The sequence below is a fragment of the Coffea arabica genome, chromosome 9c, assembly GCF_036785885.1.
Source record: "Coffea arabica cultivar ET-39 chromosome 9c, Coffea Arabica ET-39 HiFi, whole genome shotgun sequence".
NCBI classification, from domain to species: Eukaryota; Viridiplantae; Streptophyta; class Magnoliopsida; order Gentianales; family Rubiaceae; genus Coffea; species Coffea arabica.
The window spans coordinates 33,330,621-33,344,070 of record NC_092326.1 but is presented as its reverse complement, the minus strand read 5'-3'; the positions used below and the strand labels follow the sequence as shown (position 1 = coordinate 33,344,070).

The 13,450-nt window shown below is 31.7% G+C and overlaps 1 long non-coding RNA gene across 1 annotated transcript; it reads left to right on the top strand.

Moving 5' to 3' along the window:
- Window positions 1-3,526: 3,526 nt before the first annotated feature.
- Window positions 3,527-8,652, top strand: LOC113708093 (uncharacterized). Its single transcript, XR_003452412.2, has 2 exons — window positions 3,527-4,147; window positions 4,298-8,652. It is a non-coding gene; the product is annotated as an uncharacterized lncRNA (long non-coding RNA).
- Window positions 8,653-13,450: the final 4,798 nt, after the last annotated feature.

Genomic DNA, 13,450 nt, shown 5'->3' with positions numbered 1-13,450 from the left:
AAAAGAATTAAAAATGATCAAAGTCATTTTTAACCTTGATTTTACATTGAATATTTAGCTAACAATCTAAAAGAATGATTGACAAAGTTGTTATTAATGTTATATGCATAAAAAAACAATGCCAAAATAAAAAAATATAATTACACAACTGTGGGGGCACCTGCGGGGGTATGGGGTGAGGAAGGGAAGGGTTAGAAAAAACAGGGGATGAGGTGGGGTGGGAAGATTTTATAGCATAAGAGGGGGACGGGGAGGGATTCATGCCCTACTCCTGCCCCGTTATCATCCCCATTTGCAACCCCTATTGGTCCTATTTACAAGACGTCTCTCATATTTTTATTTTTATGTATTCAATAGAGGTGTCCAAAGATTCACTCATAGTCATCTTCTAGACTTCAAAACTAAATTAAATATGAAAAAAAATCTCAATCAACTCCCTGGATGGTAATTAAGATAAAAAAAATTGATGAATTTTGGCAACCATAATTTATAGACTGCAAGATTTTGTGTTTATTTTAAGGATTAACTCCACATTGTACTCCTAAACTTGTACTAAATTTTCACTTTACACTCTAAATTTTTATTTTCGATTCTTTGCACCCTTAATTCAGGATTTTGAACACTTTGTACTATAAACTCTCAAGTTTGTCGTACTTAAATCCAATAAATAACAATAATGCCAAAAGTAGTCAAAAGAAGCTAAGGTATTGCAGCTAGAACAAAGTGATACGTTATCATTAATTTGTATTGTCCTTTATTTCGTTAATTTTATTAACATTATTAGTGATGATGATCATATGAATCAATAATAATGTGCTAATATCAGTCAAAAAGTGTCAAGGGATTGGAGTGAAAACAAAATGATACATAGTCATCAATTTATACCGCCCTTTTATCTAGTTAATTTTGTTAATGTTGTCACAGATTGGACTAAAATGGGATAAACTTGAAAGTTTAGGATATAAAGTGTCCAAAATCGAGAGTTCATAATAAAAAGTGTCCTAAATAAAAGTTTAAATTATAAAGTGAGAAAGTGGTATAAGTTTGAGAGTGCAAAGTGGAATTGCTTCTCGTTTTAACCAAAGTCTCAAGTTGCGCAAATCCAGAAAACAAAATCTCAAGCCATGCAATAGCAAATCAATAACAAATTATTCCATTTATCTTTGTTGCTTGCTTGAAAATAATTCTAAATACATCGCAAATTAAAGTATAAGTCAACACTTGGTGTTTCAAGTTGGCAAAAGAGAGGAGACTAATTAAAAAAAAGAGAAATAAGAGGAGGGGAAGAAGAAATAAGAATGAGTTGAAGAGTTCTTTGGGCAACGGAAAGACAAGGACAGGTACGAGGTGTTCAAATAATTGAGAAAAGAACGGAGTGGGAAGGAGTTGCCGAATTGACGGGAAAATTTTGAAGGAAAGCACGAGAGTCGCAAGAGTGTGGCTTTTGATGCAGCAAAATAGATGATTTCAAAGTAGGGGCAGATAAAAATACCAACTAACCCGAAAATCCAACATATTTGATCTGATTCAATCCAAAAATTAGGATACTTGATTTGTATTATTTAATCGGGTCAAAAGAAGATTGGGTATCTATTTATATGTGGGGTTGGTTAGGGTTATATAGTTAAAAATTTGCAGGTATTCGACCCGTCTCGCATATATATTTTTTATTTTTATACACGTATTATAAAATAATATTTTTAGAGTTAAATAAGCAATTCCATTGAACAAATTGCATTACAAATATAAAAGACTATAGTTTATTTACAAGATTCATTTGTAGAGGTAATGATCTTATATTTTTTAGAAAAGAGTTTCACTAATGTGAAATATATAATAAAAAAATGTGCTACTTATTTCAAATTTTTATTGATTTTGAATTCTTTTAATTTGTTCCTTTTTTCTTGCATTGTCTTCACATGTTTGTTTCTTGGTGTGAGACTTTTTTGAGAAAAATCTTTATTAAATTTTAGATGAATATGTAAAAATACAAAATTAAATTAGTATAAATCACTTCTAAAAAATTACATGATAAGCAGGGCGAGACGAGTATTCGCTGACCCGATTCTATCTCACCGAGTACCCAATATGCGGGACGGATAAGAGTAAAAAAATGAGGGTTATATAGTTAAAAATTTGTAGGTATTCGACCCGTCTCGCATATATATTTTTTATTTTTATACACATATTATAAAATAATATTTTTAGAGTTAAATAAGCAATTCCATTGAACAAATTGCATTACAAATATAAAAGACTATAGTTTATTTACAAGATTCATTTGTAGAGGTAATGATCTTATATTTTTTAGAAAAGAGTTTCACTAATGTGAAATATATACCTAAAAAATGTGCTACTTATTTCAAATTTTTATTGATTTTGAATTCTTTTAATTTTTTCCTTTTTTCTTGTATTGTCTTCGCATGTTTGTTTCTTGGTGGGGGACTTTTTTTGAGAAAAATCTTTATTAAAATTTAGATAAATATGTAAAAATACAAAATTAAATTAGTATAAATCACTTCTAAAAAAATTACATGATAAGCAGGGCGGGACGAGTATTCGTTAACTCGATCCTATCTCATCGAGTACCCAATATGCAGGACGGATAAGAGTCAGAAAATGACTGACCCATAAGGTACAGATCGAATCAGCTAAATGGTGCACGAGGCGAATATCCAACCCGTGCCCAGCCTTATTTCAAAGCGAGGAGAGGAGAGAGAGAAGTCAACGAGATTATAGTTTGTTTACAAGATTCATTTGTAGAGGTAATGATCTTATATTTTTTAGAAAAAAGTTTCACTAATGTGAAATATATAATAAAAAAATGTGCTACTTATTTCAAATTTTTATTGATTTTGAATTCTTTTAATTTGTTCCTTTTTTCTTGCATTGTCTTCACATGTTTGTTTCTTGGTGTGAGACTTTTTTGAGAAAAATTTTTATTAAATTTTAGATGAATATGTAAAAATACAAAATTAAATTAGTATAAATCACTTCTAAAAAATTACATGATAAGCAGGGCGGGACGAGTATTCGCTGACCCGATTCTATCTCACCGAGTACCCAATATGCGGGACGGATAAGAGTAAAAAAATGACTAACCCATAAGGTACACATCGAATCAGTTAAATGGTGTACGAGATGAATACCCGACCAATGCCCATCCCTATTTCAAAGCGAGGAGAGGAGAGAGAGAAGTCAATGAGTTGACTCAGTTGATGACAAAGCCACTTTCTCATAAAAGTGGTATATTGATGGATAATATTGATGGATAATATGTAAGAATTGAATAAATGACCTATGATTTTAGAGACATGTTATCATTCCTAAGGTATGCTCTCACTAGTGATGGTGATAGAAGGGGAACGATTCGAAATTTTTTTTATAAAGAAGGTATGACACAAAAGTGGTACACGTGATTGTCTTAGTGGCGTCCGAACAAGAGCCTAATTTGGTTGATGTGGATATACTTTAACTCAATTTATAATGACGAAAATATTAAAATGAGAAAAGTTGAAACCATTCCAAATCCAAAGTATACGCTAGTTGGGCCTTTGGCCCAATGTGGAAATATCCGATGCCGCCCCTCCCGTTGAAAGTCCCCGTTGGAGAGCTGATTTAGAATACTCCAGAAAGCAGAGAAGGAAATAAAAACCAGAGGGGAAATGATCAAAAAGTGTAGATTAGGGGAAGAATTCGAAAAAAAAGACCGTTTTTCCTCTGGCAAAATTGAAGAATGAAAAATTCAAAATAATGACCGTTGTTTTTTTCCTCTGGAGAAATGTCCAATTCTTGAAGTCTGGCAGTCTTGTTCTCTCTATATATATACTGTATATATTTCAATTATTCAATCACGATTCACAGACAAAGAACACGCACTTTCACACACAGTAGGTCTTCCATTTTATTTTGTTTTCCGAAAATTTTAATTCAATTTGGGCCCATTTTGAATGCTTTTTTTAAAAAAAAAAATCATGATTTTTTCTGGTCTTCTTCATTTTCTGAATTCTTATTCTTTGATTTAATTAATTCAAAACTGTGTGTTAGTGTGTGTTTGGTGTCTGAGAGAAAGGGAGGAAAGAGCAGAGAAAATAAGTTTGAGGGGTTTTGATGAAGATTCTGGCCTTCTGCTATACATGGAAACCAGGTAAAATCCACTGTTTTTGCTGATCTTTGTTTCTTTTCTTTAGTCAGTCATAGGATTTCAGTTGTAAGAGTTTTGAATTTTACTACGAATTTTTTTGATTTCTGACAATTTTCTAGGATCATGATATTCTTTCTGTTTCTGCATTTATAGGCTTCTGAAAAAGATTGTGGCTTTTTCTCTAACCAAAAAATTCAGGTAAAGTTCCTTTTTACTGCATTTATAGTTGTCAAATTTTTGTTAAAATCTTTGGAACTTCAAAAAAGTTGATGATTTTCAAGACCATGTAATGTTGTTGTATATATGTTCTGTGTTTATTCTTTTTGCTTTTCGACAAGGATAATTTCAGAAACCTACCTTGAGGTATTTAATAATTTCATTTTGCTCTTTCAAGATTTTAAAAATTACACATATCTCCCTTATCATTTAAAATGACAATACTATTTTTAAATATTTTAATGAAATTCCTTTGTTTGGTATGTTTATACTTTGAATGACTTTTAAAATTATTTTTTTTTCTTTTTCCTTCTTATTCCTTTTTTTAATTTTTTGCCAATAAAATTGTAGAACTATCACTGTTACCTCTAGTGTCTATTGTAACAATTGTCGAACTAGTGATTTTTTTGATGAATTAACTTTATATGCAATCCAATATTTTTGCTGATCTTTGTTTGCTATTTTTTGGTGTGAAAATTAATAATAAATCAAAAGGAAATGGCCCAAAACCACTACTAAATTATAATAATCCCACTACTCGAAAAATTCATAAATTCTAAATGAATTATTTTAATATTTTCTTTGCTATCTTATAAATTTAAATCCATAATAAAATACCATCAAATGTATACTATCATAGTGATAAAATTATTATTATAGTTGTTTATTAAATAGTAGGTATGGGCGTGAAAAATTTGGCATCTTTTTCTTATAACTATACTAGATAATCTTATAATTGTATGGGAAAGTAAATTAAGACTCATTGCACAAGGGCGTTTTTGACTATTCATTTAAAAATTTGACCAAGTCAATATTATTTTAGGGTTTTGTTACTAAATTTGTCAAATCAAGGGAGGTAGGCGTAATTTTTCAAACGTTAGGAGAGCTTAATGAAATTGTTAAAAACTTTAGGGGAGGTTTCTGAAATTATCCCTTTCGATAAAATTTGTGTTATCTGTGCATGTTTCTTTCTTTCTTTGTTTTTTTTTGGGGGAATATCTGTGTTATTTTTGTGACATGATTATTTAGGCATTCAGAGCATTTCTTGGAAACATGGTGGAAAAAGTAAAAAAAGAAAATCTTCTTGGAAGCCTGTAGAACTCTTTACTGGTGAATTCTGTGTTTTTTTTTTTTTCTTTTTTCTGGTTTACTTAGTTGATATCCTTAAGTATTGGTCTTCATCTTTGTTGTGATCATACTCATGTGTTGATTGGTAAGTGGAAGGTGGTTTTAATGAATGTCCTGGATGTTAGGAATAAATGAACGGTATCAAAGTTTGACTTGATTCATTGTTTCACACAAGGCTGTGAAGCAAGATCTTTGTTGTTGGTAAACAGAAATATTGGATTGAGTGGAAGTGTGAAGTCATTTCTTACACAACTTTATAGAAATATTTATTCTCTTAACAAAATAAAAGGAAACAAAAATATATATCTGCCCTTCTGCAGGACTTATGAAGCATGTTATTAGGGCCTTTCTGTAAAAGAACCCTCAGATCTTCTACTGGTTATTGACTATGTTGAAGCTTTAGAAGGCCATATGTGACTTGATATAAGTTTGCAGATGGACAGTGGAAAGATTAGGCTCCGAGGTTGTTGTTTGATGGGATTAGGATCTATTAGTTATTTTTCTAAGTTGCTTCAGCAGATTTTTAAAATTCTTTAAGTTGGGATTAGTTTACAGCTTACCTCATTGTCGTATATCTACTGTTTTGAAAAGCATGGGGCACGGATGTCCAGAAATGATTTAGTCTTGTTCTTATCCCTTTGGGTATCAGCTCTATTCACTTAAATCATGGTTGTTATTGGTTTATTTGTTCACTTGTTTTTTAATGAATGTGTTAGGCAACTGAAATTGCATAATGAGGCACTTGATTTTAGAACACTAAGACTAATTTTAGAATTCTTGACTCTATGATAAGGATTATTTTACTAGATATAGTTTCTCACGCCTATTGCTAGAGGAGGAAATGGTAGGCTGAGAGATTAGTACATTTATGAGCCAACCAAATTTAAATTACTTTGATATTCCCTTGACCAAATAGGGGAAAATCAATTTTTTGCTTTTCTTTTTTCTGGAGATAGCGTGATCATATCCAATATGTTTGTTGGACCAAATGTGTAATACTAGCTTCTATAGGGATGTTTTATATGCTGAATCCCTGTGGTGTTGGGGCAATTATCCATGTTAATACCTTTTTGGTTTGGAAATTTTATTAGTTTCGAGGCCAAGTTTGGTCCTTGTGGTGTTTCAGGTTCAAATCAGTGTAGGATTCACCCAACTATTCTTTCTTTATATATTAGATCTAGCAAATTAATCAGTTTTGTTTTTGGTTGGAATTTGGAATTAAATTTTGAGAGATATTCTTTAATCTTTAAGATCAGTCTTCTTCGTAGAATGCTTACAAGTACTTGGAGCAAATACTCTAGTCAAGTTTGTTGGATCTTTGTCTGTATTTTGACATGAATCATTTCAGCTTGAATTTCATTGTTACAGTACAGGGTCCTTAAGAATTATGATATCGACCCGCAGATTATTGGTTCAATTGTTGCAGACTGTGTTATAATAGAGTGAACTGTCTGTTTGTGCTCAAGCTTGAGTAGTTTGATCTTGAGTTTTTGTAGAGTGTTATAGGAGAATGTCTCTGGACTATTGTTTGTTCCGCATCTTTTCAACATTTAGAACCATCTACCTACCCAAAAAAAACTTTTAGAACCATCTTATTTAAATAGAGAATCTTGAAGAATATTTTATGGGCATATAACCTTATATATATAGTTTTGTGAGCTAGGACTCTAGGAAAGTTTTGTTGGATCTCTGTTTCTACTTAAGCATGAGATATTTCAGCTTGAAGTTTGAGGTTACGGTGCAGAAACTTTAAGCATTGTGATTTCAAGCCACGTATTATGGGGTTCAATTGTCATAGTGTTATAGGAGAATCAAATCATTGTTTATGCTTAAGCATGAATTATTTGAGCTTGAAATTTGAGGTTACAGTGCAGAATCATTAAAGTATTATGATGCACAGCAAAAGATTGTTGGGGTCAATTATTTTCGTGTTATTGTGGAATGCTGCTTTGAATAATGTGGTCAAGCTTTGTTCTGGATCTTTTCAATAGAGAATATGATCTTATTGATCACTTTGCTAGAATTGACTTGCTTTGTAGAAAGGTATTATGTAGAAGAATCTTGAAGGAATATGTTATGGTTCTTTAGTTGTATACATTTGCTTTTCTTGGAGGCTGAATCTCATGTGATCCATGCTGTTCTCAGAAAAATATGTTGTGATTATAGTCAAAAAATTATCTTATTAAGCAGGAAAATCTTGCTTAAGTGTGAGATAGGTATTAAGCAGGAAAGTCTTGAAGAAAATATGGTTCTATGACCTTAAAGGATATTTTTCTTTTTTCAGAGGTTGAACATATTGTGAGCCAAAGCTGTTCTAGAGGACTAGGTGATTTTTTAGTATTCCAAATACTGTATGAGACAAATATAGGTCCCACTATCCTATAAATTAGCGCACAACATTATACATAACATAATCTTTAAATTCCCTTTAGGATAACATATTACAAAGGCTTAAGTATGCCTGATTTGACGATCTCTTTTGTTTTGATCTGTTAAGTTTTGTATGTCGGATAATATCTTTTGCATTGATTTGTTGCATTTAAGTATGCCTTGGTTCCTAAGTTCATCAAGTATCAAAATAGCTAGTAAAAGAATATGCAGTTACTTGGTTTAACCAAAATTATGGTTACACCGGAATTGGAAGGGTGTCCACAGGCCTTCCCTGGTCAATTTGAAACACAGATGGCATCCGCCAAAGTTCCATTTGCAATTAAGTTGAGTTTGTACTCTTAATTAAACTTAACATGATCTAATTATGCTAATTAAGTTAATATGTTGGATTACTTTTTTCTTAGGTTATATAGTTTTATGACTAATCTGTACAGGATCTCTTCATTGCTGATTTATACCACTTTTGTAGTTGAGCTTAGTTTTGGGGCTAGTTGGTACCTAGTACTAACAATACCTTTACATTTGATTTTTTAACTTGTAAAAGGTTCGGTGAATCGTGACCTTGGCTTTAGTGGGTTCCTTTACAGTAGTCAAATTGGTAGTAGTCTTTGCCTAGGTGGGTCTTTATATGCTTTAATCAATGAAAGGGAAAATTAGGAAGGCTCTTAAACTAGAAACCAGAAAGTTGAGACCGAAAGGTTTTGCCATGTTTGTGACAAATTTGTAAAAGATTTAGGAAATACACTTTACTATCAAAAATACTCTTTATTTCCCAGGCGCGCATTTCGTCTTATGGATCTTGGCGTGGAGAGAGAGAGCTTTAGTACTAAGGACATTGTTACTTATCATGATTGATACGAACATTTCTGGTACAACGCTTACTTTTCGTCTTCAAACTCTGTGAGTAGATTTCAAGTTAGAGCTCTGTTTTTGGGCCAGTTTTAGAATTAAGTTTCGCATACATGGTGAAATTTTTTAAGGTGAAATTTTTTAAGGGTACAAGTATATGTTGGGGACTAACGATAAGTCTAAGAAACAGGAAATGAAAAACTACCAGTAACAAATCTTACTAGTAAACAAGTTCAAATCATTGATGTGATAAACTAGAACAATGTTAATAACAATAACTTACTAACTTACAAATCACATAGGCTTGATCTTTGATCAATGTCCTAAAACAGAATTTTGCTCCTTCCCTTTGTGCAGAAGTGCGTGAGCAATCTGTTCCCAGGATTCAACTGTGAATTCTTCCTCAAATTTGTACAAGAATTTAGGAAGTCTATGAACTTTGTGTGTTTCACTTTTCTCTCAAGATGGTTCTATGGAACTTCTGCAGAAATTTTTATGCAACAAAGGAATAATAGTAACCAACTTTCTGTCCTACTAACATGTATTTATAGACCAAAACAACAAGAGGCAGTTTGAAACCGTTGGTAGACAGTTTTTTGGACCAAAAGTCATGACTTCCCAACCAAAAGTCAAGAAGAAACTGATCTGGAAAAAATAAAGAATCATAACTTTTTAAGAAGACACTTCCTAGACCAATAAAAGTTTTAATTCAAACACCTTTTCCTCATTTTCAACAGTATATTGGTTTAAAAAGTTTTAGACATTCTTGTCTACACCCATTAAACTCCTAAAGGTATGTATGTAGAAGTGTGTGTGGCCCCTCTAAACATAATGGCACGACATGGTAGGCCAACAATCGTTTCTTATAATTGTCCTTTTATAACCAGTGGGTTCGATTGGTTAGCCTGTTATAGAGAAATTGTACTTTTACTGAGACATACTTACATTAATATATCTAAAATGCCCAAAACAACAAAAACCATTGATAAAACAACAAAATATTGACATTGCAACAAAATATCAACATACCAAAAAGCATCCAAAAGAATAAAAGCATCAATACTCCATTGCCCCCATCTCCTCATAATACCCAAAACACCCAACAACAGCATGAGGAAGACAGCGGTTTGGTATCCAAAGCATCGAAAACAACTTTGAAAAAAGCATCCAAAAAATAAATAAGTAAATAAAACAAAATCATCACTAGCCTAGCGCCCTAAGAAGAGGAGGGAGGCAGCGGCAAGGGGTGGATAGGGAGAGGCCAAGGGGGGTTGGGAATTAGGGGTGTAGGGGTAAGGGAAACTACAAAGGGGCAAAGGAGTAGGTAGGGAGTAGTAGACGGCAGGTTTGAAGGAAAAGAAGAATGGGCTGGGGGTAAAAGAAGGAAAGGTGAGGTAATGGATAGATAAGAGTCCAGCAGTAGGGATGGGCTAGGATACTAGGAGGGACCAGAGTGGTGTTGGAAAGGGAGAAAGCTGTTGCTTTGGAAAGAATAAATCATCCCAACCCTTGTGGAGACGAACTTATTTACCACTATACTCTAATTTTTATTTAGTGGAATAGGTAATTTAAATTTGATTGGTTGACAACTTGTTAGTAGAAGTCCTCTTTTTGAGGAGAGTTGGAAAAATTTAATGCATGTTGCAAATGCCCAAAATTTTCCATGGTTATGTTTAGGAGACTTTAATGAAGTTCTAAACCTTGTAGATAATAAGTTTGGGGGCAATCTCATTAATCTGTCTCGAGCTGATTTATTTAGAAATTGCCTTCATTCTTGTAATTTTTTGGGTTTGGGTTTGGGTTTTGCGGGGCCTAGGAAATTATTCAGAAAGTTATGCATAATAAACATTCAATTTTTCTTGTAATCTAGAAAATTAATCTCCAAGCTGAACTTGAGAGTCTATTCTGGTTGAAGAGGAAGCTTATGGCCCTTAATGTTAGAGACCTTCTTAACCAAACCCTTAGTTGTATTATAATCTAATGTTTCATCACAAAGCTCCTGTTAAGGAGAGACATATTGTGGATGTAATTTGGATTTTTAAAGTGGCAAATAAAGTTGCACATAGATTAACACAAGATGCATAGGCTACCAACCTACTTGAGTGTCTGTAGAACTCTGCTCCTAATTTTGTCAAGCAAATGGCGGTGGATGAATTGCAACAATCTTATATCAATAAATTTGTTTGTCCTTCTCAAAAAATTTTTTTCCCATGTGGTTTTTATGACAACATGTTTAAAAATTAGATCAATCTTGATATCTCATGCAGTAAAATTTGAATTAATTACTGCTTAAAAGTGGTGGGTTTCAAATATGTGCTTAAGTTCAACTTCAAAATACACTCGTTTGCTGCTACTATATAGGTCAAATTTATAGTATGGGGCGTGTAAGGGTCGATCTTGCGAGAAGCAGCTATCAAGTATTAGATTCTTGGTTTACTCTATTATCTAGTGTTTCGAAACTTGGTTGAACCGATCAGCTTGACCGGTCGGATTGTGGTCCAATTCATATTTTGGGTTGATTGGATTTAAGAACCAGTGTTATGCGAAGAACCGTGCGAACCATTTGAATCGAAATGAACCATTGAACTGGTGTTTTTTTGTTTTCGTCTATTAAACTAAAAAATGTAGGTTCTTATTAACTCCAAAGACTAGTCACTAGGTGGCATTCACTCTTTTATCAAGTTTTCATAAACCTTCTAGCTTCCTGATTTCATCCAAGTTCTAAGTTTTATTTTTAAACAAAGTTGCAATCTTTAATTTCCAAAACCATAGTTTAAAGTTTAAATTCACAATGTCTAATTTCTAAAGACATGAACTTTGTTTAATTTTAGAAAATTGCAGTATTCTTGGATAGGATTTAAGATTACTTTGGTAGATACAATTTATTTGTAGATACAATTGAGATGAAATTTATTTGTTTAAGCTCATAATTTTAAAAATTTATTTATGAAAGTCCAAGTTCTTTGAAAATATTAAATTTTTTATAAGATAAAATCTTAAATTAGTCCATCGAATATCTTATTCTGTGCATATATATTTATATAATTTATTTATAAAAATTTATTGAATCAAGATTGAACCGGTCTGATTGCTTGAACAGTAATATGAACATCTTGTCGGCTTAATTAAGGATCCAAGTTTCAAAACATTGCTATTATCTAGACTAATTATCTAGACTAATATCAATTAAAAGCATTAACAAGCAATTAATTTACTAATTAATACTTCAAACTACTGACTTGTAAAGAAAGATAAATGGAGAAAATAAATTAAGGTTGGAGGGTGTAGAATCCACTAATGGTTCAAAAAACAAGTGAATGAATTTACCTTTTGTTATTATTACTCATCTGATTGGGGATTCATTTGCAACATTAATCGAAACTCATTCTCATGATATAATGATATTAATCAATCACTCTAGTCTTTCCTATTGTCGTGGTGGAGATTTAAATCTAGTTTATTTACTACATGAAATATTCAAGAAAATTTGCTTAAGTTTGTACCTCTACTCTCATAAAAGTTTACTTTTTAAGTTCCATTCTGTCTCTTATTATTATTAAGTAATAATAACTAATAGCTTGTCATTGGTGATGAAGCAACTAATAAGCATGAATAATGAACAACTTAGTAAAAGAGGTCACAAGTGTAAATCACATTTAACTCATATTCAATGAACCATTAGTTTTATCTATTCTCTAGATTTAAAAGTTTGGCTCAACATATTAGATAAGACAATGAGCACCCAGATTTACTGCGTAAAATATTGCACAAAAAAAAAAAGAGGTGGTTGGGAAAGCTTAGCAAAGGTGATATGGTGTGTTTTAGTGTGATTTTTGAATCATTAAGCACTATATTACTTTTGTGCGTAATTTTTTCATATATATGAAACCTACTCCCGTAGTGATTAATCCATACCTATTCTCATGATTATGAAATTAATTACAACTTTATTTCTTTTATAAAATTACATGAAACAAGTTAACAAAAGCCACAATAATGCACATCTACTCTCGTGAGTGTACTCTGTAGGTTTAACATTGAACTAGTGTTAAATTCATATTCTGATTACAAATTTAACATTTTAAGATTATTACAATCAATGGTTAGTTAATTATGATTAGATAGGCAAAGATGCTAAATAACTTGTTGAAAATAATAGCATCAAATAATCGAGAAATCAATATAAGACAATTATAGAAATTTCAAACAAAACTCAAGGCATGAAACTTTAGAAACACATATTGAAGATAAAATCTAATCTTGTATTATAACTAAACATGACATCCAATACAAGATAGAAAGTGGTTGGAAAGATATCACCCTTGTTACATGAATTTAAACTAATCTTGTATTATAACTAAACATGACATCCAATATAAGATAGAAAGTGGTTGGAAAGATATCACCCTTGTTACATGAATTTAAACTCTTCATATTTGCTCCTCAATTTTTATCCACGTTTAGCTATACACAAAAGATAATGAATCTAACTAATCTAAGCTATCCTATACAACTCTAAACTAAAGTACTAAAAAATTGGTTAAGAATTATATTTTTTGTGGTGTTTTTTCCACTCTTCAAGCTCTCCTAAGTTGAATGATACAAGCTTTGTTTATAAAAAAATTTTCAAACTTTTAATTTGTATCTTCCATGTGAGCATAGCTCCAAATAGTCAACAATTTTTTGTTACAAAGTTAAATCACATTATTATTGAAGAAATAA